Here is a 16085-nt window from a genome sequence, read left to right as displayed (position 1 = left end):
AGAGAAGTTCATGAAGAAATACTTCCCTCCTACCGAGAATGCAAGAAGGAGGAAGTTAATCACGAATTTTGAACAGGAAATTGACGAATCGCTCATCGATGCCTGGGCGAGGTTTAAGAGATTGGTGCGAGACTGTCCGCACAACGGATTACCAGACTGTCTCCAGATGGAGATATTTTATCATGATTTGAACCCTGCATCACAGACAGCTGCCAATGCGGCAGCAGCTGGTGGTCTGCTTAATAAAACTTATGATGAGGTGAAGAATATCCTTGATCGCATATCAAAGAATCAAGAAGATTGGCAGGAAAGCGATCAACGACTAAAAATTCGAGAAGGTAACGCAAACAATGAGGTCATCGCATTGCTACAGAATCAAATGAATGCGATAATTAATCTGTTACAAGGGATCACAATCAACAGCCCTGGAACGCAAAGAGGGCAGGTCAACGCAATTGAACAGACGAGCACGAGTTGTGCTACTTATGGAGAGTCGCATCCGATTGAAGAATGTCCAAGGAACCCGCAGTCAATATACTTCGTAAAGAACAATCCTTTCTCTAACGCATACAACCCGGAGTGGAGAAACCACCCCGATTTCGCTTGGAAAAATAACCAACAACCAAGTTATCAACCTATGGCGTAAAAAGGACCGCCAAGATTTTTCCAGCGAACGAATGGTCAACCACAACATTAAGCCAGCAGCTTGCAAGCACTGCCATTTTCCTCTCTGGAGAGCCTATTAAAGCAATACATTGAAAAGAATGAGACGGTCCTCCAGAATCAGGTGACTTCCATCCGCAATCTAGAGATCCAAATAGGACAGATTATAGGAGAGCTGAAAAATAGACTGCAAGAGACGTTGCCGAGCTCAACTGAGCTCCCTCGCAACCCGGGGAACACAGGAAAGGAACAATGCCTAGAAGTCTCATTGCTAAGTGGAAAGATGACAGTGGAAGAAGGGAAAGAGCCCAGTAGGGCCAATCCGAATGCGATGGAATCCAAGAACCCGTTGACACAAGATGAATCAGAAGAGCCCGAGACGATGAAACCAGAAGTTGCGTCCACCTCCAAGCCTTTAGAACACGAAACAGAGAAGGTACAGCTACCACCATTCCTGTAAAGATTGAAAAATAGCAGAATGATGAAGGAAAGATCGCTACGGTGATCGTAACGCAAAAATCAAACACTATAATCCCACCGAAGATGTACGACCCAGGAAGCTTCATGATACACTGCTCAATTGGAGGGGCCTACATTGGTCAAGCACTATGCAATCTTGGGGCGAGTATAAATTTAATGCCACTTTCAATCTTCAAACAATTGAATGTGGGAAAACTGACGCCCATGACGGAGACTCTCCAGCTTGCGGACAGATCCCTAGTACACCCTGAGGGAGAGTTGAAGGATATCTTGGTCTCAATTGATAAATTCATTCTACCGGCAGATTTCATCATTCTAGATCATGAAGTAGACGAAGATGCGCCCATCATATTGGGATGACCATTTCTATCTACTGGTCGTGCTCGAATTAATGTGCATAAAGGAGAGATCACGATGAGCATTAATAGGAAGAAGCTCAGGGTTGAGGCAATAAAGATCACAGAGGATCAAGAAAGGAAGATAAAACCTCCATGGACTTGAAAAATCTAGATTGAAGAAGGAATAAGCAGTCCCTGCGTGATAGGCAAGACAAACTCATCAAGGACGCATTTTTTTGAAGTGTCCTTTTGATATCTTTCTTTCATGAACTTACTTTACTCTTTTGTACAAACACTACTCTTTAAAATTATCAACTCTGTCTTTCATACTTTTCACCCTCTCAATATTTAGCTATGATCGTAGTGAACGATTGCGATGGAGCTATGCGATAACCTAAAAATACACGACCAGTTCGACCAGCACATCGCAATCGCGGAATCAACCCACCGCAAAGAAGGATGCGATCACAAATGATGCGGGCAACAGAGCAAATTTGGGGGTTGTTTCTTTCTTTGACTTTTTTTCCCGAATTTTGAACTTCATCGCATCTCACTTCAATATTGCTAAATTTTATTATCGCATCCTTTTTAGTTTGGCGTAATCATTAAATTTTAATTACTTTATTTAGTCACTGCATTCTTCCTTGTACCAATTATGATTTCAATGATGAAACTCATGCCTTTATTTCTCATCGCATGTACTAGAATCAACTTAATTTCAGGATAATCAATTCATGAAACATTTCTAAAAGTTAGTGGTCCACCAGCTTTCTTTTAAAACGATTTTTACGAAATTTCCTAAGAGCATCGCATGAGTTAATTCAGCCTATCAACAATGAGGACATTGTTGTGTATAAATTTGGGGGTGCTAGTATTTGTTTTCAACCTTACTACTTTTAGAAATTTCATTCCCTTACTAAAAAAAAAAAATCATAACGTTGAGATTGGATCCTACTCGTAGTTGGATGCTCGCATAACACTCGTGGGGGCAAGCCAAAATGAAGGTGGGAATCGTGATCAACGCATAAATCAAGTGATCGCAACTCCGCTACCAAGTAAAATGGGCATAAGTTTAGACTGAGAAACAGCACCTTGCTCGTAGTTGGATGCTGGCATGACATCCGTGGGGGCAAGCCAAAAAGAAGGCTAGGCACTTGGATCGGCACAAGGTCATAAAAAGAACATCTAAACCGCGCAGTCCCAAAACTTGCAGTTTGTAAATAATAAACATATTCTATTTGTAATAAAGATATTATTTAGGTTTATGCAATAAAACTATTATTGAATATGTAAATTGCACTTGTAAAGACTAAATCCAATAAACTAAGATCCATGGTTATTATATGAATACTTGGACTTTATGTGGAGACATAAAGATGGATCAAGTTCAAGTAAATAGCCAAAACATCTATACTTTATGAATAAGGTTGGGTACCTTATTCTGGTAAATACTATCGGGTGCGAACCACTTTGTTTTAGTAAAAACAATGTGATCCAGAATCATTCGTGTAAAGACATGCAAGTGGAGGTGTCCTATGCAATGAGTTTGTATAAGATCAAACCAAGAAATAAATCGCTCTTAATATTTAACGTTGTTTACTGTTTAAGACTGGCTATTTCAAAGTGATGACCTAGGTAACTTGATCTTAATCCTGAGCTAACTATGAACTCCTATTTATTCGGGATTATCCTTAGATTTTCATGGATGAGGGTCGGTTCAACAGCGCTGACTCAATAAGCCTCACATTTCAGGGGTAAGATCAGGTAGATAGTTGGGGACATAGGGTGTAAGATGGATTTAATTCATATCTTGCTTTTAGGGATAGTAAAGAGGTTATTCCCTTAAGTACTGACTTTGGATCTTAAACAAGTAGCCTCATCCTCTCATTGGCCTAAGAGAGACTTGGTTTGCTGATTGGATCACAAACTAGTTGTTCATTAGAGGATCATTGGGACTTAAGGAACAAGATGTAATCTCGAGGGTAAAACAACTATTGATCCAACCGTTATTACGAACAACCTATAAAGGGTTAACTTACTAATTATGGTTATATCGAGTGGACACAATTATATCTACAATGGGGGTGCAACTACTGGGCTTTAGTGGAGTGACCCGGTAGTTAACGAATGTTGACTAGTTCGGTTTAAAGAGTTTAGTCGATTAATCTCGAATCATTTGAGCTCATGATCTGTAGGTCCATTAGGTTCTCCTACTAGCTTACAATCGGATTAAACCTTAGAATAGAGTGATGAGTTTAATTTGAAATGTCCAAAATCGAATTAAGGGAATTAGTAATTATATATGATATAATTACGCGTTTAATTATCGAACTAAACGAAGTTGGAGAATTGGTTAATATTTAAATTTGATTTAAATATTAAATTACATGAATAAGGATTCATGGTTGTGAAATTGGTGTTTAATTAATTTAATATTTGATATTAAATTAATAGAATTAATTAATTAATTATTAATCTTATTTGAAAGAATCATTGAATTAATTTCTTTGTGAAATTAATGAAATTTCAGATTAATTAAAGAATTAATGCTGAAATTTGGAATTAATTTTGAGAAAGAAATTCAAAATTAAAAAGAAAATTGATTTTATTTGGAAAAATCAAATTTTGGATAAACCCACTAATTGGAATTATCCAACTTGCATAACACCTAATTTCCCACTTAAAATCCGCCTCCTTTTTAGATGAATTGGTGTCAACTTCTTGTGAAGGGGTATGGTATGCTGAAAGAGATAAAAAAAATCAGTCAAAATTTGAGCTAGAGAAAAAAAAATGCAAGACTAAAATTTATGAGTTTCAAAGGTTGAAGAAGGGTTCTACATTGCATGTTCAAAAACCAGTTCTTTTCACCTAAATTTCCCTGGTTTTCAAGCTAATTTTGAGTCCCACAACTCAACCTAAAGTCCAAAAAGAATAGTAAGGAAGATCTTTTGGTGGTTTACACCTTGTATCCGAGGAGATTGAAGCTAATTTTTTAAGATTGAAGTCTTCAAAGGTGAGTTATACTAAAACCCTCTTTTTCTGATATGAACATTTTTTATTTGATGCTAAAATTTATGAATTAGAGTGTTTAATGATCCTGAATTCTTCCACTGACTACTTACTATTCCAACAGTAATAGCATTCAAGAAAATCATGGAGTTTGAATATTTATTAGTAACTTCTATACGTTTATTCTTATTGTTGTCTTGCGCTAGTTTCTTCTTTAAAAAAAAAAAAAAAACATTCCTCCTTTAGATGGCCTTTCTTATGACAATAAGCACATTTCTTAGTTTTTGGTTTGTTTTATCCTTGAATCCTTGAATCTTTCGAGTTATGTTTGGACTTTTCTTTAGCAAAAATCCCTTCTGAATTAGATGGTTCTTTTTTATGAGATTGCAGCTCCAATTCTTTAGTGCATATGGTAAAAACTATTACATCGATGGTGATAGAATCCCAACCATACTTCAAAGCTACCTTGACTTCTCTATATACATCTGGTAAGGCATTTAAGAGAATGAAAGTTTATTTTATATCTCCAATCTTGTCTCCCAAATTCTTGAATTTTGTTGATAACTTCTTGAAATCATCAAGATTATCAGTGAGTGACTTGCTGGAATCCATTTTGAATGTGAAAAACCTTTCTCTGATGTAGGTTTTATTAGGAAGATCCCTAAAAAAATATAATGTATCTAGTTTAACCTAGACTTTGTACACTATATCTAAATCGATTACCTATCTCAAAGTGTTAGTAAGGAAAGGTAAGACACAACCATTGAAGCATGAAGGACAAGTTCAATCATTCTTTCTTGAGTTGAACACATGCAAAGGCCAAAAGAAACTTTGGACACATAGCGCATGCAAGAAGTTGAACATTAAAAGTACGATAAGGTTGAGAGGAAGTTTCCAATAGGGAATTCACTGAATTTCGAAGACGAAATTCTTTTAAGGGGTAGGTAAATTGTAACCCCTGTAACTTCTCCATAAGGATTCTTCGAGGTGGAGTGACTTGTGAAGTGTGGCCCAAGGTGTTTGGGAGCAAAGCTTGCATTGGCCTTGGGAGAGTTTGAGGAGGAAGGCTTGAGTTAACTAAATTAAAGATAGGTATGCTTGGGGAGGTAGATGCACACAAAGGTACTTAGCATGGAAAAAAGTTGTTAAGTGTTGCCAAGAGGGGGCAACCATGTATTGGAGGTAGTTCAATAGAGGAACAGTGCATCAAACCTCGAGGTAGCATGTTAAGTCATATGGGGACATGAGCAAGGGAAAGACATGAGATGGTTGACCAAGCTAAGTAAACGTAAGGAAAAGCCAAGGGACCATGCATTGAAGGCATGGTCAAGAGGATGCTCAACGCATAGGTAGGGATCGAGGACTTTGGCCATGGAGAAGGCTATTTTTTAAGCATAGGCAAAGCATAAGACAACCATTTAGGAAGGAGTTACATGAAGAAATCCTCAGGGAGGCCCAATGGATGCATACTCTAAGAAAAATAGCCTACTTGGACGCATAGCATAATGAGAAACACAAGAACCATGCTTCGAACTCAAGTAAAGAAATCATGCTTTGAGGAAAAGTTTAAAAACTGAGGAAGGAGGAAAATGAGGGAAGTTGAACGCATGGCCAGGATTACCATGTGCCCAAAGAGGCCTTAGGAAGGGAAAATTTGAGGCACTGGGGAGATGTTACCTAAGGAGCAAGGCCAAGTAGAATGTGCAAGTCAACTCAAACAAGCCTCATGTGTTGAGACATATGCAAAACCATGCGTTGAAAGGAAAGGAATGGTTAAGGAATTAAGTTATGTCATGAGGTGAAGAAATCTCACTTTGAAAGATTTGGCTTGAGAAGAGGCAAAATATACGTTAGTTGGTTTGCCATAGAGGTTAGATGGGCTTGAAGACATGTTATGTGTTGGGAAGCTTGAAACCTAGTGAGCGTTGGGAGCAAAGGAACATCCATGCGTGGAGCAAGCTTCCATGCGTTGAAAGTGAAGTGTTGGGTGGTGCAAGACACATAACATGGCTAAAGTAGGAGGTGGCATAATAAGGGTGTTGGGGTTGATGCCCTAAAGTCTCGTGTCCTGTAGTTTGTAAACAGTTTGTATGAACGTTTGTGTTGTTAATATATGATATTTACTTCACGTCTTGTATTTTTGCTCAGTTACTTGTTTTATTTGCTTTACCACAAACCAATAAACATAAAATACCTAGTTATCTGTATGTGACTCAAGCATGTATGTGGTGACATACAAGTGGATCATGTCTTGAGTGATAACCAAAATGGTCTGTAGTATATGGATATAGGAGGGAAACCTTATCCTTGTTACACTATAGATGCAGCCCGCTTTATGGAATGGTCACAAGTGTTGTGACTTGTCATAGATGGTCTGATCCTAATCATTCGTGTTGGGGGCATGTGAGTGGGGGCATCCTATACAACGAGTTTGTATAAGACCTGGCCACGAAGTGTTAACGTCTCGTTATATAACACCGTTCATGATAGAGACTTCACTTTACTAAGATGACCATAGGTAACATGACCTCAATCCTGAGTGAGTTGGGAACTCCTGCCATTGAGGGCGGTTCTTTGATTTGTATGGGTGCGAGTGGCTAGTTCGCCGATTCAAACCTACCATTTTGGGGATTTCGTCTAATTTAGGAGCTAGGAACTTAGCTACACAAGATGGAATTCACTCCTTCCCCGAGGCAGGGTAAGTAGATAAATAACTCCCTTAACGGCTAATCCTGGGGCTTGAATGATGTGGCGCCACACACTTTCTCTTGACCCGAGAGGTGTTCACACATAGTTGGACTATGTCGTATTGTTCATTAGAGGAATCAGTGGTACTTAAGGAGTGAGATATAACTACATGGGCATAACGGTAATTTGGCCCTGCTGTACTTATGAGCATCTGTGAAGGGTCATCGTACTCATCATTGGTTATATTCGATGGACACAGAAATATATTTGTGGTAAGAAGAGTTCAACTGTTGATCTTTAGTGGAATGCCTGATAGTTAACGGATGGTGGATCTCATGGCTAAAGAATTTAGTAGTTATTCACGGACCGTTGGAGCTTCGAGCCACAGGTCCATTAGGTCCCCTGGGTAGCTTGGATAAAGTCGAGAACCTATTTGGGTAATTTGAAATGTTCAAATTGACAAGAGGAAGTTCGATTATATATGATATAATTGGACTAGTTAATTATATATGATATAATTGGCTAAATGTATGAGATACATTATTTTAGAGGAAATTAGATATAAATATGATTTATATCAAGTAGAGAGAAAATACTATAGTAGATATGTGATATCAAACTATAGGATAAAAATATAATATGATTATATTTATTTATTTATAAAAAATTGGTTAATTATATGATAATTAAGCCAATTTTCACGTTTGGACGTGGGTTAGTGGGGAACGTCGGTTATTGTAACCGATGAGTTAAAATGAAAAATGTTTTCATTTTGAATCTCCGTCGTTCAATTGCCCGAAGAGAAAAAGAGAGCGCACGTTGGAGAATTGTAAACGATCGCTTAAGAAAATCAAGAGACTATACGATACCGCTTCTCCGCCTAAACAATCGTCCACCTCGCGCTAAACGATCGCACACTGTCGCCTGCATGATCAGATAGCTTCTCTAAATGATCTATAGTGTGCCAATTTTACTAAATGATCATGTACCTTTTCCTAAACGATCGTTCAGTAAATTCTATAAGATCGTATAGCTCCTCCTAAACGATAAGCATTTCTGCTATACGATAGCGGTTTTTTCCCTCCCACTTGCTTGTCGCCTACACGATTTTTGTTTTCTCCTTCCTCTACCAAGTTCACCAAAGCCCACCCTTTGGGTTTTCACTCCGAGAATACCCGAGGCTCTTTAGTGGTGGTGTCGTCCTCGGGGCGTTCGTGTTCGTGCATTGTTCGTGCTGCTGTTGTCGACGTTGCTGTTGGATGTTGGTAGATCACGTGGAGTTTTCCACTACGTTGGAGTTTCGAAGTGTGAAGACTGCCTTCAACTGGTATGGAACTCTCTCCCTTGTTATTTATCTTGTTCTTAGCATGCCGTTAATTAAGATTTGTTTGCATAACTGTATGTTGAATGTATATTTGTATTTTGGTCACTATGAGATCGGAGCGATCCGAACGCACTCATGGAACTCTTAGATATGAGATCCTTCAAAGGGTTAGCCAAATAAGAGGAAATTGACAGCGAGGGAGTTTACTTGGCAAAATTAAGGAAGCTGGAATTCATGCAGGAATCTCTATAAATAGAGGCTGTTAAAAGAAGATTGGTTTAGCCCTTTTTAGATAGCCAAAAGAGGTGATCTCAGAGCCATCTGAAAGTTGGATGAGTGAGCAAGAAAATATAAGGCTGCTAAAAGAAAACTCCCACGAATTGATGTTAAAAATCAAAGAAGATTCAAGGTAGTGCACTTTCTAAGTTCAATCGGGTAGTCTGTGATGTTTGGTAGATTCCAAGCATTTCAAGAAGAATTAAGAGCTCCAATTTTGAGGTAACTTAATCCAAAGGATATGTAAGAAGTTCATACAAGGAGAGTTCCAAGATCCCAGGATTGTGGGTTGCTTGACAAAGAAGGTCCAGTCTACCACCATTGTAAAGAGTTTATTAATCAAGTGTTAATCTGGAAGTGGTTGGTAATTAATTAGTCTCTACAGAGTTAGATTCAGGACATTAGCCTGTAATAAGCCGTATTCTGAAAGGTGATGTAGTTATTAGAGTGTTATGATGATGAGTTAAACTGTGTTATGTGATAGGATTATTGATGAGCGGATTTCAGGCTTAAGACTATAGTAATACAAGTCCATAAGATGTGAGTTTAACAGGTTCAGTTAACAGTAGACATCAAGGTTGGCATTTTTTGTCTTCACCCTTCTCTTGGGTTAAAAAGGTATCTGGGAGGGGATGTGACAGTCCTCAACGTAGCAACGCTGCAACTAATATTATAAAAGACCAATTATGTCGCCTAGGTTAAGAAGTCACGAATTCTTTTGATTCCAGTCGGATAATTCTTCAATTTTTCTCTACTTTTCTTCTATTTCAGTTCGAGGAATGTATCAAGACAAATCCTCGGTGTTTTCCATGACTATTATGAGCTAAGGCACTCAATCTAGCTTGAATTTTTTTTTTATTATCACTTTTGATTGGCATTGCATATGTGACATGTAATCTTTTGTTGATCAATTAGAAGCAATAGGTTAGGGTAGCTTGCAAATCACCTAGATGAGCATTATTCTAACCAACCTAGGATTGAATCAACCAAATATTTAATTAAGGTTGTTCCTGTTGAGGTTGGTGTCCTAAATCTCGTAGGACCCTGTAGTTTGTAATTGTATTGTACAAACATTTTATTAATTTAATAAAATATATGATATTTTATTTGACATTTAGTTGCATTAATCCACAAACCAATAAACTAACATCCAAGGTTATCTTGTAGCTTAAACATTATATAGAGATATACAAGTGAATCATGTTTAAGTGATAACCTAAATAGTCTGTAGTAGATGGATAAGGTTGGATACCTTATCCTGGTGACACTACGAGTATGACCCGCTTTGTAGATGTTACAATTGTTATAAAGTACTACAAATGATCTGATCATGGTCATTCATGCGAAGACATGTGAGCAGAAATATTCTATCAAAAGGAGTTTGTATAAGACCGAATCATGAACTGACTAGTCTCATTATATAACATCGTTCATAATAGAGACTTACATTTCACCAGGATGACAATAGGTGACATAACCTAAATCCTGAATGAGTTATGAATTCCTGCCTATGAAGGTGGTCTTTTGATTTGTATGGGTGAGAGTGGTCAGATCGCTGACTCAACAAGCCTACCATTTTGGGGATTCGTTTAATTGTGGAGTTAGAACACAACTACACAAGACGGAATTCACTCATTTCCCAAGGTAGGGGAAAGTAGATAAATTGCTCCCTTAAAGGATGATTCCAAGGCTTGAACAATATAGTGCCACACTCTCTCCTAACCTAAGAGGGGTTTGGTCATAATTGGACTATGATTTATTGTTTATTAGAGGGATGTGGTATTTAAGGAGTTAGATGTAACTATAGAGGCAAAACGGTAATTTGAGTCTAACTGTACTTACGAGCAATTTGTGAAGAGTCATCACACTATTGATTGGTTATATCCAATGGACACAGAAATATATTTGTAGTGCGATGAGTGTAGTTGTTAGTCTTTAGTGGAGTGTCCGATAGTTAACAGATGATGAATATTTAATTAAAGAGTTTACTTAATTATTCACATACCATTAGAGTTTCAAGCTACAGATCCAAGAGGTCCCCTTTGTAGCTCAAGGGGGTATTTATGAGAATCAAATTTGAATTAATTTGAATTGTTCAAATTAATTGAGGGAATTAATTGTATGTGATATAATTATTTTAGTTTAATTATATATGATATAATTACTATAATGTATTTGATACATTATATTATAAATTTTATTTGAGAGAAATTAAATATTTGAATATGATTCGAATATTAATTATGAGAATTGGATTCATATAATTAAATTTAATATAAATGGGATTTATATTAAATATTGTTGTTGAGAGAATTAAACTATAGGTTATATTGTATTGGATACAATATTAAACTATAGGTTATATGTTGTATCTGATATAACATATAGTTTAATGTATATTATATGATAAAGTGGTTATCATATAAATATATATTAAATTTTTTATTAAAATTAATTTGATTTATTAATTTTAATTATTTAAAAAATATCTTTAGAGAGGGAGTTGTATCACATTCCCCCTTTTCTCTCTACTACGTTAGTGAAAACCAGAAATATGAGGATGAATCAGTTCATTTTTTTTTTTTATCTTAAAGTGGGGTTACAGACAAGTTTTGTGATATTCTCAAGCTTCCCCAAACTCTCTTACTCTCTCAATTAATTTTCTCCCTCACCAAATAAGCCAGAGCCTACGCACTCATAGATTCTCATCCCAGAGAATACAAGGGAAACCATTTTGGTGGTGGTCATTTGGAAAATTAAGTTTTTTCAAGTTCATGATTTTACAGAGAAGAGGATACGTGAAGAAAACATTCTTCAAGGGTAAGTTTCTTCTTCCCCTGTTCTCTTCTTATTTTTTAGCATGCTATATTTTATCTTAAATGCATAATTTTTCTATTTATTCTTGGTAGTTTGATTATCCTGTAAATTTTGGGTTTTTGGGTCCAATCCCGTTTCTGCTCAAGGACCTTCAAGGGTTCCTTCAATTCCTTGTTGAATGTTCAACCTAACTTTATCCTAGTTCTTAATGCAATTAAGTCAATTTAAATTTGCATGGTGTTCATCGATTTAAATTGGTCTAATTAGTTGATAAGGTCGGATTAACTGGTTGCTCCAATTAATTCGGTTAGGTAAAATTAATTGCATGTCTCTAGTAATGAGAATTTTGTGATTGAATCTATTGAATAGGTGAATTCCGTTAAAACCCAAGCTAGGATTTCTAAAAATAAAATTTTCTCATTTTATGTTATTTTATGCATTTAAATTTCTCGCAACCAAAGCAATTTTCAAATCCCTCCTTTGGTTACCGTGGACTGAAAACACTTTGATAAAGAATTTCTAATTCTCCATATATTTAACCCAGTCTTGCTACTAAAACTAGCAGTTTGTTGTGGTGGATACGGTTAATTATTTGGTCTGAATTTGGGTGACGAAATCCAATTTGACCAAATTGGTGTCGTTGCTGGGGAGCCAAGTATTTTCTTTTTTGAAGGATTTTTTACTTTTTGTTCATTCTTGAGTTTTCCCTTCTTTGTATGACCTGATCCTCCCAAGATCAAAATTCTTCGTTATATTTTGCAGAGCTTGATAAGGAGGAAAGGAGACAAAGAAGGGAAGTTAGAGAACGAAGAGCTTTAAAGGAATAGATGCGTGCAGAAGGCACATTTGAAAAAGAGCATTTTGAAGAGGAGTTTGAGCAAAAGATGATGGCACAGCCTGTCGAGTTCACTCTGAAAGAGCTTTCAGCTCTTGACCTTACTCAACAACCCCTCTGCATCACTTATCCTGAGACCACAGATAATTTTGAACTAGAAACTGGTCACATTCACTTATTACCTTCATTTTCTAGACGTGCAGATGATGATCCACACAAACACTTGAAGGACTTCCACATTGTGTGTAGTGGAATGTGCCCTCATAAGGTAACTGAGAAGCAGCTCAACCTTTGAGCCTTCCTATTTTTTTTTAAGGATGATATGAAGGACTGGTTGTTTTATCTGCCATTGGGATTCATAACCACATGGATAGAGATGAAGAAGAGGTTTATGGAAAAAAAAATTCCCAACATCTCGAGCCGCCAGAATGAGAAAAGAGATTTACAGCGCCTTCAGGGACATGAAGGACATGGGGAGTCTTTATACGAGTATTCGGAGAGGTTTAAGCGCCTCTGCACTGGCTTCTCCAACCAACAGATCCTAGATCCCTTCCTAATCCACTACTTTTATGAAGGTTTACTGTAGCAGGACATAACTAACATTGATGTACCTACAGGTCGAGCACTTGTAAACAAAACCCCATCTCAAGCTATAGAGCTAATTTTCACCATGGCTGAAAAATAACTAACTGTTTGGAACCAGAGATCATGTCTCGCAGACCGGCACATCTTCATAAGAGGTAAATGACCTTAAAGCTGAAATTGTTGAACTTTTTATTCTTGTGAAACAGGCTTGTTCTATAAGATCGCGATCTGAGGAGCTTGTTGCTGAGGTAAATTATTTGGAAATTAGCAAGGCGGTCGGATGTACAACAACAATCAATGGGGAAAATAAGGACAATAGAGGTAGAGTAGTTCGAACACCTTTGGAAGATATGGTGAAAAGTCTAGCAGAGTCTGCCATGCAAATTTAGCAGGTACATGAGAAGTTCTAATAGACTACTACTTCTCACATGAGTAGTATAGCTACTCAGATCTCTCATTTGGCCGACGCGATCAGCAAGTTGGATACCCAATATGGGAAGCTTAGTTCCCAACCAATGTCCAATGTACATAATGTGAGTGCCATTTCTGCTTTGAACTATGTGGAGAGCCCCAAGGCACCTGTTGACGATCCAGTAGAGGTTGTAAATGAAGTTGGTGTTGAGGATGTTGATGAGCTGATTGCTAGCCCACCCAGAAGACGATGTATAAGATTTGATCCACCTTTAAATTTTAAAGCTAATATCCCTCTTACTCTTTTTCCTAGCAGGTTGACTGTTGCTCAGGGAGGATCACACAAGGAGAATGTGGAGTATGTCCAGTCTTCTGGTGGTAAAAGCCCTACTACAAAGGGTAAGAAGACTTGGGTTGAGATTCCTAAGGTGATCAAAGTTGAAGTTCCTAAGAAAGAGGAAAAAAAAGAAGAGATGGTCAAGCAGATATCAGGTAACTTACCTATCAAGAAGAAAGAACCCAGGTATATTTTATGTGCCTTGTCAAATAGGCATTAGGAAATTCAAGCATGTCATGCTAGATTTAGGTCCGTTATTAATATTATGCCTACTCCTGTCTTTTGCGAATTTCAGTCTCATATCCTGCACTTGCTTAATATTTTAGTACAATTAGCTTACCACTCTATTGTTAGGCCATTAGGATTAGTGAAAGACATGCTAATTAGAGTCAATGGTCTAATGTTTCCTATTGATTTTTATGGTTTAGATGTGATTGCTTCTTTCCCTCCCTTTTATTTATCTATTTTGCTAATGAGGCCCTTTCTTAAGCCAATTAAGGTTGTTATTGATGTGGACAAAGGGTTTGTAGAAATTGATTATGGAGGTAAAATTGAAAAAAAAAAATGTATGATTGATTCTTCTTCCCCCACTTATCCTATGTGTTCTAGTACTAATGCTTTACAGGAGAGTGACCAACCTTCTAAGTTGGGGTTGGGGGATGGAGACTTGGCAGTTTGTGATGGTTATGGTTGATGAAGCGAAGTCGGGTCAAGCATACCAACCTTAAATAATTGTGCAACCTAGAGGCAACCATAATTTATCTTTTTCTTGCTTTCTTAGTATAAGTTTCTTTTCTGGTTATTTTTATTTTTCTTCAACTTGATTCTTTCTATTTTTCTTGATCTTTAGATTTTAGTTGTCCCTGAGAAGATGGAAAGAATTATATTTTTGATGAGCCAGATATTACCGCCATCTAGTGTGCCAAATTTCAAGGAAGTTTTTTGTTTCCCTTTTTAATTTTGTCCCTTGTTTTATATTCTTATCACATTGGGGACATTGTTAGATTTTATGTTGGAGGTGGGGTATGTCTGTGTTCTGGCTGGAGCCTTTGAGCATCTGAGCTCGGGCTATTTTGCTTGTGTACTTGAAATGTTTACTTGCTCTTTTGCTTGATTATTATGTTGAATAGCTGATGGCACACTCTCTCTACGATTAAATTTGTATGGAATAATGTTTAAAGAGCATAGTCATGATTTTTTCCCAAGATTTTTTCCCAATTTAAAAAAAAAATTGCTTCTCTCTCATGCATCTTTAAGTAATTATTCTTATGAACTTAAGTCTTGCACACCTAGAGTTGTATTATTTGGTTTACATTTATGTTGTCACCTCGAAAGGCCCACCTTTGAGTTTAGAGTAACCTTAATTGTTTTAGAGCACAACTAGACAAAGTGGATAAAAAAGGGTCTTATGTGTGAATAAAAAATAGTTGCTGAATAAAACATTACTAACTTGCAAATAAAAAGAAAAGTGTGTGTGTGCATGGATAGAGGTGAAAAGAGCTACCTCCACCATTTCAAGTTAAGGCTCTACGAGAAAAGAGTGGATAGGCTTCCTGCGGTTAAATGTGAAAGATAGCCTTCTAGGTAAAAAAAAAATGCCCTCTACATTTTGTGTGCATGAGTTTGGCACCCTTGTCTTAGTGTTGCCCTCTTTTTTTCAAGTTTGGTATGCTAGAGTCGATAACCAAGCTAGAGTAGGGGAAAAACAGATTGAGAACCTTATAAAACCTTTTCGGGGTGTGCAAGCTTAACTGGTAAGACTCTAGGCTCACTCATGCATGAAAAAATTTAGAATCATTTTTAAAAGTGCACTTCATTGTTTGATTGTAATCAAACTTCATTCTTGATTGCAAATTTCATCCTAATTGACTGTTGAGACTAGAGTAACAACCTTTGCAACTCAAACAAACATATTTTTGTGAGAATGTATATATTTGTTTGAATGTATGTTTCTACCTTGCTCGAGATGAGCAAGAATTAAGTTGGGTGTATTTGACAGCTCTCAAAAAGAGTTATAATTCCTAGCTTAATTTAGGTTCTAAATAGATTTTTAATGTTAATTATCCTATTTTGTAGGTATCGAGCATCAAAGAGGTAGAATTAACAATTACGAGCCAATCGGGGTCAATTTGAAGCAAATTGGAGGTAATTTGAGCATTCAGACTTCAAAGAAGGAGAAATGACCAAAATGCCCTTAACCTGAGTGTAGCAACCCTCTACACAACGTAGCTCTACGCTTCAAGACAACATCTGATGATAATTGCAGCGTCGTGATCCTATCACTACACTCTCAGGCTAGGCTAGAAGGCAGAACACATGGAA

This window comes from Benincasa hispida, chromosome 1 (assembly GCF_009727055.1).
Source record: "Benincasa hispida cultivar B227 chromosome 1, ASM972705v1, whole genome shotgun sequence".
Classification (NCBI taxonomy): domain Eukaryota; kingdom Viridiplantae; phylum Streptophyta; class Magnoliopsida; order Cucurbitales; family Cucurbitaceae; genus Benincasa; species Benincasa hispida.
The sequence above is the reverse complement of the archived record's forward strand: the minus strand, read 5'-3'. Positions refer to the sequence as shown.